This window comes from Erinaceus europaeus, chromosome 3, assembly GCF_950295315.1.
Source record: "Erinaceus europaeus chromosome 3, mEriEur2.1, whole genome shotgun sequence".
NCBI lineage: Eukaryota > Metazoa > Chordata > Mammalia > Eulipotyphla > Erinaceidae > Erinaceus > Erinaceus europaeus.
The window spans coordinates 167,139,719-167,154,433 of record NC_080164.1 but is presented as its reverse complement, the minus strand read 5'-3'; the positions used below and the strand labels follow the sequence as shown (position 1 = coordinate 167,154,433).

The following is a 14,715-nucleotide window of genomic DNA, read 5'->3' as shown; positions in this document are numbered from 1 at the left end:
TTATCATACTCATCTGTACCATGTGCAGTCATGACTAATCTGTACCTGCAGCAGTTAATATTTTGTTGGCAATTTATCCATTGGTTCACAAATTATAACAATACAACCAATTCCCCTGATTTAGGAAAATAAAACCAAGAATTGTAAAGATAAGGTCCATGACAGTTCACTCTCAGGCTGGGGGAGATAGCATAGTGATTCTGCAAAAGATTTGCATGCCTGAGGCTCCAGCATCCCAGGTTCAATCCCCAGCACCATCATAAGACAGAGCTGAGCAGTGCTCTGGTCTCTCTCTCTCTCTCCCTCTATCTTTCCCTCTGTACCCATCTCTTATCAAAAATGAAACAAATGAAATATTTTTTTTAAAAAAAATTCACTTCCATAAACTAGAGGGTCTCAGTGTTGCAAATAGGAACAAGCCAACCCCTTACACAATGCCCATGTCATTTTGTCATTAATGCATGCTTGTCCCTCTTTTATTTACACGGTTATTAAAAAATAATGAAAATACAAAGGTCTAATGGTTTTGCCTCTCTTTTGAGGGGAAGAGGTGATCAAAGGAGAGGTGGGTACAGAGGGGCCCTGGGGACAGGCAGCTGAGCCCACGCTGTGCTCTGGACTCAGTGCTGTGTGAGAATCAAAAGATCTGTCTGCCTACGGCGCTATTTCGGGCCACCTACATTACTGAGCTGAGTCTCATTGTCCCCGTCTACAAAAACAGTGGGTGAGATGGACTTGGTTAACCCTTTCAGCAAACAAAATTTCTCAGGTGGTATTGACAGGATAGACAGGCAGTAGCAGAGCTTCCTCTCTTTATGGGGGTGGGGCGTGGAGGGTGGAGGTCTGAAAGCACATCTCCCCACCCTGATCTTCTTGGCCCACTTCTCCCTCTACTTTCCAGGAAATTGAAGGAATTCAGGGGGGCAGAGCTGGAAAGCAAGTGAAACCTACTTCTCTCTCTCACACACCTGAGTTCCTTTCTTCTGTGGGGCCCATGGAAGAATCCCATCCCCCTGGGAATGTAACCTCTAGCAGTTTATCTTCCTGTATTGCCTTTTTCTTCCTGGGAAAGTGGACTGGAAGTCATCCACACTTTAGTAAGAATCAGTGCACGTGTGGTGTGGAACTCTACCCTGTCATCTACAATCTCATAAACCACTACCAAGCACAAATACAAAAAAGCTTCAAAAAAACAGTACACAGTACACGTAATTTCCTTATTGCTGGCTTGAGGCACTATTTCCTCCTCCTCCTCCTCCTCCTCCTCCTCCTCCTCCTCCTCCTCCTCCTTCTCCTCCTTCTTCTTCTTCTTTCTCTTTCTCTCTCTCTCTCTGTCTCTCTCTCTTTCTCATTGTCACCAGGGTTATCGCTGGGGCTCAGTGCCAGCACTGCTTCTCCACCACTCCTGAGGGCCATTTTATCCCTTTTCCACTCCTTTTCCAATTTATTATGTAGGAAAGAAAGAAATTGAAAGGGGAAGGAGAGAGAAAGAGGGAGAGAGAAAGAGTGACAACTGTAGACCTGCCTGAATCATTGTTCATGAAGCATCACCCCAGGCCTTGAACCCAGCTCCTTGCACATGATAATGTGTGTGCTTAAGCATGTGTGCCACTGCCCAGCCTGAAGCTATGCTTTCAAGGCATCCACTCTGGATCAGCTGCCCTGCTAGGCTTGTGGGTACAGTGACTGATGTGGTTCCAGGGAAGGGCCTTGAAGCATAAACTCCCAGTTATGAGACTGTCCTGGGGTCAAGGGTGTGTGTGTGACTGAAAAGAAGTCAACTTATGGAGCCTGAGAGTAAGGGACATCTCTGGAAAAGACGAGAAGTGATTTTTAGGAAGAAAAGACACTTGATTTGGGTCTGAGTGTCTTAGTGGGAATCAGTCAGGCAAAGAAGGTGAAGGGGACCGTCTAAGGCAAAGGTTGGCAGGTCAAAACACCCTAAAGGCCCTTCAGCTGGGTCCAGGGGCAAAACTGCAGACTTAGAAGTCTGATGTCCCTTGCTGGGGGGGTGGAAGAAGGTTGAGGATGAAATCACTAGAGAAGAAGGCTTCACCTCCCATTTTCCTGGTCCCTTTATCATGCTTACAAAACAGAGAATGTGTGTATGTGGCAGTTACCTGTCTATACCCTCTGCCTGTGACCCTGCCCCCATATCCTGTTTTATTTCATCAGGATAACTCAGAGAAGCTACTCAGGATCTCAGATATATGTCGGCACATCTATATAACAAGAAAGACAGCTCCTTTTACGCCAGGCCATTCTGAGAAAGAGAGAGGAACTTAAGAGAGAGATGGGGAAAATCCAAGAGAATGAAAGACTAAGGAAGGCTAAGAGAAGAGGGAGCTTTCTTGCTGTGCAGGCTTATTTTTTTTTTAAATCTTTATTTATTTACTGGACAGAGACAGCTAGAAATGAAGAAGGAAGGGGGTGATAGGGAGAGAGGGACAGAGAGACACCTGCAGCCCTGCCTCACCACTCACAAAGCTTTTCTCTTGCAGGTGGGGACTGGAGGCCTGGAATCCAGGTCCTTGTGCATGATAACACGTGTGCTCATCCCGGTGCGCCATTACCTGGCCCTGAGCAGGGGGAGCTTTCACCCTGCTAAGGTCCTGCTGGCCACTGCCCTACACCAGTGAAGCTCTGACTGGGTCCAGGAGCTGAGTCATGTAACCCTCTTTAAATCCAAACTGCAGAGCCCTGCCACTGGCAACCCACAAAGACTGGGATGAGCTTTCCTGGATTTGTCTGTATCGTCTACATTCTCCCGCAGTTCCCTTTACAACTGACACAAGACAGGCCTCTTTTTATTTTTTATTTTATTTTTCTTTTATTCTTGCCCACATTTTTTCCCTGTGATTTAATAATGATGAACAAGATTGTAAGGTATCAGGAGTACAACTCCACACAATTCCCAACTGCAGAGTTCTATGTCCCACCTCCTTCATTGAAAACTTCCTTATTCTTTATCCCTCTGGAAGTATGGACCAAAAATTCTTTATGGGGTGCAGAAGGTGGAAGGTCTGGCTTCTGTAATTGCTTCTCCACTGAATAGGGATTTTGGTCCATACCCCCAGGCTGTTTTTATCTTTCTCTAGTGGGTTAGGGCTCTGGAGAGGTGAGTTTCTGGGCCTTTGTTTATTGACAAGACCCAGACACTTACAGCCAGTTAGTCATTGTGTTGGCTTCAAGTAGACATTCAAGTAATATAATTGCTGAACAGTTCCATCGGTGAGGACCATGTCAAAACACAGAGGCATGATCTGAAGTACTAGAAAAACCTCTCATGATGTCAAACACACTGTTCAGGTGACAGAGCAGGTCTGGAGCTGGGTTCCCTTTACACAGTTCACCTGACTCCAACAAGCAGGAGTTCTGTGATTGGTAAGGTCCCTCCCGGCCAACTCATCTGAGCTCTGACTCCATGAATCACACAGACCCACTGGGAGCCTGGGTGGATTTTCCTGAGCACAGGTCACACTGTAAATGTGTGTGTGTGTGTGTGTGTGTGTGTGTGGTCACTCACATGCTCAGACAGGGTGGGGTCAGGAGAGAACTCATTGCCAGAGACAACGGGCCACACAACAGGAAGGCTGGACCCAGCTCAAGTTCAGCGATTACGCTTTATCTTGGTGTTTCCATTTTCTTGAGGGGGTGGGGGGGTGGCAGGTGGCCTCCCTGGGTGCAGATAGCCACACTGCACCCCAGAAACAGAGAACTCAAGTGACCTCAATTTTGATAATATGCAGCTGACTGTGTTTATCATCCCGTAGGTGAGGCTCTCATCTGTCAAATTCCCTGTATCTGCCACGTCAGAAAGGATGAGAAGGCTGGCCCCTGAGGCCCCAGGTGCGGATGTCTGCTTTTACTGGCTCAGGTAGAAGGACACAGAAGTGAGGCCAGGCCATGTTATCTGGGTGCTAATGATTTAACAATGGAGTGGTTTGCTGTGATTATTTATTATCACAAGGGCGGGGTGCTTAATACTGGCCTGATAGGCGGGCGTCTTGGGTCTGAGTCTGGCACCTCCTGACTGTGTGACTTGGAACCTGGCCCTCGTGTGAGAAGCAGGAACCATATGGTCCCCACAAGCCTGGAGGAGCTGCAGTGAGCTGACCAAGTAAAGCATCCAGAACACTGCCCAGAAGTTAGTGAAAATGATAGGAGGAGAGAGAAAGAACCAGACATCAGTCTGGTGCATGTGCTGCTGGGGATCGAACTCAGGATCTCATGCTTGAGAGTCTAATGCTTTACCCACTGCACCACCTCCTGGACCACACTACTGATCTTTTAAAGCAAGGTATTACCTAGGCATAGGAAAGCATTGATGGGGCATGGGGAAGGAGAGGGACGGGGTAGGAGGGGGAAGACAGTATAATGGTAATGCAAAGAAAATCTCATGCCTGAGGCTCCAAAGTCCCAGGTTCAATCCCCTGTACCACCATAAGCCATATCTGAGCAGTGCTCCGGTAAAAAAATTAGAAAATTAAAAAAATTAAAAATTAAAAAAGGAGGGAGTCGGGCTGTAGCGCAGCGGGTTAAGCGCAGGTGGCGCAAAGCACAAGGACCGGCATAAGGATCCCGGTTCGAATCCTGGCTCCCCACCTGCAGGAGAGTCGCTTCACAAGCGGTGAAGCAGGTCTGCAGGTGTCTATATTTCTCTCCTCCTCTCTGTCTTCCCCTCCTCTCTCCATTTCTCTCTGTCCTATCCAACAACGACAACAACAATAATAACAACAACAAGGGCAACAAAAGGGAATAAATAAATAAAAAAGTTTTAAAAAGGAGGAGGAGGAGGAGGAGGAGGAGGAGGAGGAAGAGAAAGCAAACACTAACATAGGTTTGCACCCATGGGACCACCACCTGGAACAGGATGAAGAACGTCATGCAAGGGTTTTCTTATGCTTTACGCCTTACGCAAGGCAGAAAGCCTTCCTGACTCTGGATGTCAGGCATTTGTCTTTTTCACTTCCACACTGATGGCATTCTGGTCAATATTTGAGAGTGACTCTCCAAATTAAAAATAAACAGGTGGGGCTGGGTGGTGGTGCACCTGGTAGCGTGCACCGGGCCAGGTTTGGAGTCTTGCTTGTCACCTGCAGGGGACACAGGTCATAAGTGGTGAAACAGTACCTTCTGTCACTGTCTCTCTCTATCTCCCCCACCCCCTCTCACTTCTCTCTGTCTTTACCCAAAATAAATGAGTAAATAAAATATTAAAAAAGAAAATAAACACAGACTTGAGAATAAAGTGCTACAGGTGTCTTTCTGTCTCTCTCCCCCTCTTTCTCCTTCTCCTCTCTCAATTTCTCACTGTCTTATCTAATGAAATAGGAAAAAAAATGAGGTCGGGAAGTAGTGCACCAGGTTAAGCGCACATGGAACGAAGCACAAAGATGGGCACAAGGATTCCAGTTCGAGCCCCCGGCTTGCCATCTGCAGGGGCATCATTCCACAGGCGGTGAAGCAGGTCTGCAGGTGTCTATCTTTCCCTCCCCCTCTCTGTCTTCCCCTCCTCTCTCGATTTTTTTTCCTATGCAACAACAACAATAGCAATGGCAACAAAAACAAAAACAACAGGGGCAACAAAAAATATATAGGAAAAAAAGGGTGGGGGCGGAGAATGGCTGCTGTGAATGATGGATTTGTAGTGCCGGCACTGAGCACTAGTAATAACCCTGGAGGCAACAAACAGGGTTACCAGTAGAAAATATATTTCAAAAAGAAAAGAAAAAAAAAAGAGGCATCATACATAACCTCATCATTCCAAGCCAATTATTGTGAATGTGTATGTGAGCACGTTTTCCCCACTGCTATCATGACAGTCACACATGACATATGGCTTAGGAGATAGCTCAGCCTGTTAATGTGCCAGCTTTCAATGTCTGCGGCCCCAGAGGCCTCCAGTTCAATTCCCAGCACCACTATAGGCCAGAGCTTTGTCTCCATCTCTCCATTCTCTTTCACATAGAAATATAGAAATATGCAGCCAGATCAGGAGATTTTATTTTTCAGTGAGCAGAGCACCAGATTTATAAGTATGAGAGCCTGCGTTCAATCCCTAACACTGCATGTACCAGAGTGATGCCCTGGTTCTTTCTCTCTCACACAAATATATAAATTTTGAGGTGAATAAATAAAAAATTATCTATTTGGTAATTATAGAGATAAATTGAGAGGGGGGAGATGGGATAAAGAGGGAGAGAGAAAGAAAGGCACCCACAGCCCTGCATCGCCAATAGTGAATTTTCCCTCTGCAGGTGAGGATTGGTCCGGGACTTGAAGCCCTGTCCTTGGATATGGTAACATGTGCACTTAGCCAGGTGCCCCTCTGCCCAGCCCCAAACAAACAAATCTTAAAAAAAGAAAGAAAGAAAGAAAAAGAAAATTGAAAAGCCTTCCTGTTGTCCCTGGCATAGTGTCTTCTGTGTCTGGGAGTGGAGAGACCTAGTACCCACTAAAACTACAGTTCTTGACTCTCACGTATGTGGCTGTGTTCAGAGAGTAGGAAAGATGGTGAAGAGAGGAAGAGGATCATGGGAAGAGCCAAACATGTCCCACTCCTTCGCAAGTGTTTGTTCGTGAGGGGCCATGGGAAAACATATTTTGAACTTCAGAGCTGTATTTAGCAAGATGACAGACACTTCAGATCTTTACTTATTTTATTCCCCTGCAACATTCTCAGTGTTTCCTAACTGGCGTCCTTGTTCTTTCTGGTCTTCTGAATCCTCCCAGCACTGCTTCTCTGAGCATGAAGGAAGGAGCTCTCTTGAAGCATCAACACTAAAGATGTCAGCAACTTCCATGGGCCATTAGGCAGCCAGTGGGCAGCATTTATGTCTGTGCTCCCAGCAGGATAGTGACGGAAGAGTCCATTTTCTCCTGCTGGCCCAACGTACATTAGTGGGTTAGAGACAGAGATGGCATTGTTAACCACACCTGTCTCCTGAGACAGGGCTTCCAAGAAAGATGAATGATCTCTTCAGTTTGAGACAGAAAAACCAAACAAACAAACAAACAAACAACAACAACAACAACAACAAACTCCTAGCTAACCTGGCCTTTCCAGGAAACAGACCAAGGGTGTAACTTCTGAGGAACTTTCTGCTGCTCTGTCTGAACAAGGAGTTTTTCGTTCTGCCAGGAGAAATGCTCTAGTGCCCAGCACATCCCACTGGTTAAATTTCCTTTATGCCTGGGGCCTCTGGACAGTCCAAAGGCATCGGGGAAGCTGATAGCATGGAATATCTCACCTGCTTCACAGTGAAGTAGAAATGGCTTCAGCTTCTTCACTTTTTCCCTTGAGTTTCCTTCTTCCTCTTCCTCTTCTTCTTCATCGTCTTCTTCTACTTCAACTCCTCCTCTTCTTTCTCTTTCTCCTCCCTCTTCTTCCCCTTCTCCTCCTCTTCCTCCTCCAACTCCCCCTCCTCTTCTTTTTGAAAAGCACTTGTAGGGACCTGGAAGTGGCACACCCAGTTGAACACGCATACTACCAAGCACAAGGATCCAAGTTCAACCCCCCAGTCCCCAACTGTAGGGAGAAGTGTTATGAGTGGTGGAGCAGTGAGGTAGGTAGGTATCTCTCTCTCTCCTTCTCTATCTGTTATTCCTCTCTCAGTTCTATCAAATAAAAATAAATTAAAAAGGAAAGAAAAGAATTTGTAGCATTGGCAGTGTGAATAAGAAGCGGCAAGGACCATCCTTGGACCGACCATAGCTCACGCACCAACATGTCCCCAAGCCCAGCACCCACATCCCACCACCGTTGCCACCACACCCAAGAGAAAGGCCAAAGTGGGTGCTAAAGGAGATAAAGCCAAGGCGAAGGAGAAACCACAGATGTCGTGCTGTGCCATGGAGGAGAGAGAGAGGAGATCCGGAGTGGAGAGGGAACACAATTTTTTATTCTCACGGGCACCTCAGAGTTGGGTGAGAGTGCAGTGGTTTGGGCCACGTGGTGCTAGCCAAAATGCCCACCTCCTGCTATGCGCGGCACCCTTCCGTTCACCGATGTAAAAAACAGGCAAGAGAGAGAGGGGGCAGAAGAAGAAGGTCTTTATAGGGTAAAAACTGGGAGTGACGAGCCGGGACAGGATTGGTTGGGAAGGGCACTTCGAGAATATTGTATTAACTCTTGCAGGAACTGGCACTAGCCTGAGGGGACAACATGGTGGAATAGGTGCTCCGAGAATGTCCCAACTCTCGCTGGAACTGGCACTAGCCTGAGGGGACATCTGCACAGCACACAGGGAAAATCTGGAAGGTTATCTGCTAAACCTGCATCTCCAAAGCCAGACCCCAAGCCTAAGAAGGCCCCTGCCAAGAAAGGAGAGAAAGTACCCAAAGGGAGAAAGGGGAAAGCTGATTCTGACGAGGATGGGAATAATCCTGCAGAAAATGGAGATGCCAAAACAGACCAGGCACAGAGAGCTGAAGGTGCTGGAAATGCCAAGTGAAATGTGTGCATTTTTGATAACTATGCACTGCTGGTGACTGTACAGTTTGAAATACTATTTCAATCAAATTTAATAAAAATGCAGAATTTTGTTTTACTTTTTTTTAAGCTATGTTGTTAGCACATAGAACATTGCTGCTTTGGGAGGAAAGGCATATGTCACTAATAGAGTGTCTCCAGAGCTAGGTTTTCATAGGGGAAAACACCTTTCCCTTCTAGTTTTGAGCGATTTCCTCTGGTTTGCAGAAAGAGGAATTTCTTGATGTTGACACACATTAACCACCTTGGCCCAAACGCCTTATGGTGTGGAGAAACTAAAATTCGTTTTATGTCCTCTTCTCCCTCTCTGCCTTCAGCATAGACTTGACTTCCTTTAGCCCAGAGACCTGTTGAGCCCAGACTAAAAAGAAAGAAATAAATAAAAATGGTTACTAGTATGTCAGGTAATCTGGACTTGACAGTGTCACCATTGAGATGGCATCCCTTGAAAGAGCTGTGATTCTGTTTTTTTACATTGTGGGTCTTCAGATTGAATTGATCTACCATTTTCATTTCATTTTCTGAAGGTCAGAGTCAGCTTGTGAAAAGTTGTTAAACAACTTGCTAAATGTGAAATGTCAGCCCTCACTCTAAACTTTTCCTGTGCAGAACCTTGAATGAAGATTTCATCAGATTTATGGTGGTTTCTGATTTTAGTATTCCATTGAAGAAGGGCGTTTGAAAGTTGTTGTGCTATTAATGGTTGTCTGCCTATGTCCTGCCTGAAATACCATACTGTTTATGAAAAGTATCTTTAAAGCTGGATACAGTAAAAAAAAAAAAAAAAAAAAAGATTTTGAAGCATTTAAGGAACCTGACTTCAGGTGTTTTCCAGTTACCAGTGTACACACACACACACACACACATACACACACACACACATACACACACACACACACACACACACACACACACACACACACACAAACGCACACCACTTTCTGCTTCTTCATAGCACCCTTGCTGATGAATTTGGCCTTCCTGATAATAGGCTACTCTGGGTGTTTTTCCCTTCCCCAAAGCTTTGTGGTTACCCTATCACATCACAGCGATGATGGCAGACAGACACTCCAGTCTGGTTTGGGGCAGCACTTATCAAGTCCACTGACTGACCAAGGTCCACAGTTGATCAAGGTTGGCTCTTGGGCAGAAACCCTGACACTTCTTTCAGTGGTGATGTCTCATACTAACTTCCTCAAAGAAACCTGGGAAATCTCTGCTGAAGTTGATGCTGAGGTAAGGTTTGCCACCAGGACTACTCTAGGCTTCTGGGTGCTTCTGGTGCTTGCTGACTTGGCCATGGCCCATGTGACCTGGAAATGGTGGATCTTCTTCAGTCTAGAAGGTGTGTTGATGACCCAGACTTCATTCACCCTTACTTCACGGCCATTTTGACTTGGTCTTTGACCCTCAATTTAGTCTGTTCCTGCCAAAGTCACAATGACAACAGACCCAGTGGTCAGACTGTCCTCATCTTACCTAACCTCCCTCCAGCCTTTGCTGCCTTTGGCCACTGCTTATCTCTTGGAAAGTTCCATCCCTGAATATCCTCGGCTATTAAAAAGACACCATTGAAATGCAAACTGGTGCAGCCCCTTAGAAAGACTATACAGAGAGTCCTTAAATAAATAAAAATGGAAGTACCATATGATCCAGAGATACCACTCTCATGCATTTATCCAAAGGACACTGAAACTAATTGAAAGGGACATATGCTACCCTATGTTCACAGCCGCATTATTCACAAAAGTCAAAGAATGGAACAGCCTAAATGCCCATCAACTGATGATGGACCAAAGACATCCTGAGATATATATTCCATGGACTATTACTCTGAATTAAAAAGAAATGATATTCTGTCCTTCGGGACAAAATGGGTGGAACTAGAGGTGATTATACTTTGCAAAATAAGTAAAGAACTGAAAGACAACTCAGATAATTTCATTCACATGTAAAATCTAGAGATCTGATACACATGAGCTTGAAAAAAGTATAGAAGCAAGCAAACTGTTTCTAAGACTTTGTGAGATCTATGGTAGATAGCTTTGGAAGGTGGGAGGGTAGAGATATAGAACTCTGGTGGTGGGGATGGTATGTAGTCTTACAATCTTGTAACCGACTATTAACACACACACACACACACACACACACACACACACACACACACACACACACACACACACACACACACACACAGAGACACTATCATACCTTTGATGACAACATGGTGAACCTTGAGGGGATTGTGCTAAGTGAAATCAGTTAAAAAGATGAAAGGTAATTCAGATGGCTTTTTGTCAAGAAGGGTCTAAGAAAAAAGAAAAAGCCAATAAACCAACAAAATACAAGAAAAATAACTCTTGGACTCTGAAAAAGCTAATGGTTACTGGAAGGAAGGGGTGGTGGTGGTAAGATAGGACTAGAAAGCAGGGGTCATTTTGATGACTCCAGAATTTTGTGCGGGGTATACTGAGTTTGAGACATTGACTGAGCTGTGAGAGGTTGTTTGAAGGAATTGTATAGTTTTGGAAACCCATAACCAATCAATAAAACTTGATTTTTCCCCCCCACTCTTTAGGCTTCCAGGTCAGCAGGCATTCCTCCTTTCTCTTGTATTTCAGACAGATCTCTCTTTCTCTTTTTTTTTTTTAGATTCTTTATACCCCTAATGTTTTTTTTTCTTTATTGGGGATTAATGGTTTACAATCAATAGTAAAATCCAGTAGTCTATACATGTGTAAAGTAACATTTCTCAATTCTCCACATAACAATTCAACCCCCTCTAGATCCTCCTCTACCATCATGTTCTAGGATCTGAACCCTTCCCTTGCACCTCACAGTCTTTTTTACTTTGGTGCAATACACCAAACCCAGTTCAAGTTCTGCTTTATGTTTCCTTGTTTTTCAACTTTTTTTTTTTAATATTAGTGATTTAATAATGATCGACAAGATTGTAGGATCAGAAGCATACAATTCCATACAATTCCCACCACCAACAGTTCCATATCTCACCCCGTCCATTGGAAAGTTCCCTATTCTATATCCCTCTGGGTATAAGGACCCAGAATCATTATGGGGTGCAGAAGGTGGGAGGTCTGGACATAGGTGCTGATAGGTCGATCTATACCCCCAGTCAGGCTGATCTTTTAAGTCACACCTGTTACCTCTCCCATTTCCTGTATAGCAATTTCTTTCCCACAGCACACCTGGGGAACATACTTTCTGGTATGGTGCAGCAGTGTCTGTGTTCCCTCATGAACTTCCTGTCATTTCTGACTTCTACATCTCTGCTTTATAGATTGCACTTTTCCTCTGGACTTCCAGAACATTCTTCAACCTGCATTGGATTCTCTGTTGCTGCCTTGGCCCCCTCCACCTTACATTCCAGCAGGATTAAGAACCTACACTTTCTCTCTTTCTTTTTTCTTTTCTGGGGGTTAATGTTTTACAGTTGACAGTAAATGCGATGGTTTGTACATGCACAACATTTCTCATTGTTACACATAACAATACAACCCCCACCAGGTCCTCTGCCATCCTGTTCCAGGACCTGAACTGCCTCATACCACCACCCACCCACCCCAGAGTCTTTTGCTTTGGTGCAACACATCAACTCCAGTTCAAGTTCTGCTTAGTGTTTTCTCTTCTGATCTAAGAACCTACATTTTCTTGACCTGGAAGGTGGTACAGTGGCTAGAGCACTGGATTTGCAGGCATGAGGCTTCCAGTTCCATTTCCAGTATCACATATGCCAGAATGATATTCCTCTCCTCTCCTCTCCTCTCCTCTCCTCTCCTCTCCTCTCCTCTCCTCTCCTCTCCTCTCCTCTCCTCTCCTCGCCTCTCCTCTCCTCTCCTCTCCTCTCCTCTCCTCTCCTCTCCTCTCATCTGTCTCTTCTCTTCTCTTCTCTTCTCTTCTCTTCTCTTCTCTTCTCTTCTCTTCTCTTCTCTTCTCTTCTCTCATTGGCTATTCAGTGAATAAAATTTTTTTTATTTTTTAAAATGAACTTAAAATTTTCATCTCTGCTGTCCTAGTGCCTGGCCCAGAGTTCAAGAACACCTTAAACACCCTTCCCCCTTGGTGTCCTGGACTGAAATTTTGATCTGTATCTTCACACCAAAGTCAACAGCATTAATGTGAAAAGCCTTGTATCTCTGGTCCAGCAGGAAGGAACAAATGGTAGACTCACCCTGTCAAAGTCAACTTTAGGGGAAATAAAGTTGTTAAGAAGAAGGAAAATCCTTGCTCCCAAGATTGTCTTGCGAGGCAGTATCTTTCATTCAGGAAATAAAGTGTTCAATTATTCATTGAGTTGAAGCGGGTCACTTTGAAAGCAATCTTCATCCCATGCAAAGCTTTGAGAAATGTCATTCCTGCTATCTGGGCAGACTCATTTTCTAATTTCATACTTAATCTGTCCGCAAAACACGGGGGTGGAGAAGATGTAGTTTCTCCTGTCTAGAGGAAATCAAAATTCTTGGTTGGTTTAATTCTCTTACTAGCTTTATCAAGTGAGAGAAGCTTTGGGAGTGGTGAAGGGGGACTCCAGAAACAATACCTGTTTGGTTTACAGTTCTAATCCCTTCCTGATCAGACTGCCGGACTCTCTGCTGATGCAGAGACACCTGCAAATGAATCAGAGACACCTGTCAGGGGGCCAGGGTTGGGGGCGGTGGGGGGAGGGTGTAGGGCACAAAGTGAAGCCAGTACAGCTGGGCTCTGACCTTAGTTTACTCCTTGGTGGTTTCCAAGGGGGCTCTGTACCCCCCTCAGAGTCCTTTTGTTGAGATAGGCATGAACTGCTGGGCTGGGGGAAGGAGGAGGGAGGATGATTCAATAAAGGTGAGATCTTCTGTGTGGGGAAAGGCACCCTCTGTGCTCTGTTGTCCTGGGCAGGGGACATTTCATTTCTCTTCCTGCTTGATCCCTTTTTTAGAGCTTGGGTCCTCTTCTGAACATGTCTAGGCTGGTAACTGCATATTATCCCATCAGAATTGGAAAGATTTTATTTTAAAAGATTTACCTACTGGGGGCGGGTGGCGCAAAGTGCAGGGACTGGCTTAAGGATCCGGGTTCGAGCCCCAGCTCCCCACCTGCGGGGTGAGGGGGATCGCTTCATAAGCAGTGGGGCATGTCTGCAGCTATCTATCTTTTTCTCCCTCTCTCTTTTCTTTCTTTTCCTTTTTTCTTTTATTTTTATCTTTTTCTTCCCTTCCTCTCACTCAAAAAAAAAAAAAGATTTATCTATTTACCTATGTATCACCTGTGTGTCTGTCTATCTATCATCTATTTAGAACTCATTCTTAACCTGGGTCCCACGGCAAAGAAGTGGCTCGCTTCATTCCTGTCCCACATCTTGGAATCTGAGTCTATGCCCAAAGTTTGGCGTCGTGTGAAGATTATAGCGGTTTTGAAACCAAAGAAAGACCCAACACTGGCCGCCAGCTATAGACCAATTTCTCTCCTCTCCGTGTGTTACAAACTCCTTGAGAGGCTGCTTCTGTCACGTATTTCTCCTCTTACAGAGAAATTCTTATCACCTGCCCAAGCTGGTTTCCGCCCAGGAAGATCTACCTGCGAACAAGCCCTGGCCCTCTCAACTTACATTGAAAGTGGATTCCAGAAGAATTTAAAGACGGGTACTGTCTTTGTTGATCTCACAGCAGCCTATGACATGGTCTAGCACCGTGGTCTCCTAGTCAAGATCTCAAGATGCCTGCCTCCATGGGTGACCAACACTATATCGTTTCTTCTCCAAAACAGAAGATTCCGGGTGCATCTGGGTGACAAGTCTAGCAGATGGAGACTTGTCTCAAGTGGCCTCCCCCAGGGCTCTGTTCTGGCTCCTACGCTATTTAATATTTACATCAATGACCTCCCAGAAACTTCTTCAAGGAAGTTCATCTACGCCGATGACATCTGCTGTGCAACTCAGGCATCCAAGTTCGACATCCTCGAGGAAACACTCACGAAAGACATGTCTCTGATATCTGATTACTGTAAAAAAATGGCGACTAATCCCTAGCACTGCAAAAACGGTATCATCTGTTTTCCATCTACACCATGCCTCGGCCTCGCGTGAGCTTAATGTGCAGCTTGGCGGTACGAGAATCCGGCACGAAGCCCAGCCAGTCTATCTTGGCGTTACTCTCGATCGCACTCTGTCATTTCACGAACATCTCATAAAAACTGCAGCAAAGGTGGGCGCGAGGAATAACATC

General features: G+C 45.3%; 1 long non-coding RNA gene across 1 annotated transcript in view; it reads left to right on the top strand.

Moving 5' to 3' along the window:
• LOC132537568 (uncharacterized) overlaps positions 1–8,396 on the top strand; it is a 61,653-nt gene extending 53,257 nt beyond the window's left edge. Inside the window, exons 2-3 of the long non-coding RNA XR_009549049.1 lie at positions 3,774–3,849; positions 8,141–8,396. This is a non-coding gene — a long non-coding RNA (uncharacterized LOC132537568). The remainder of the gene's footprint in view (positions 1–3,773; positions 3,850–8,140) is intronic.
• Positions 8,397–14,715: the final 6,319 nt, after the last annotated feature.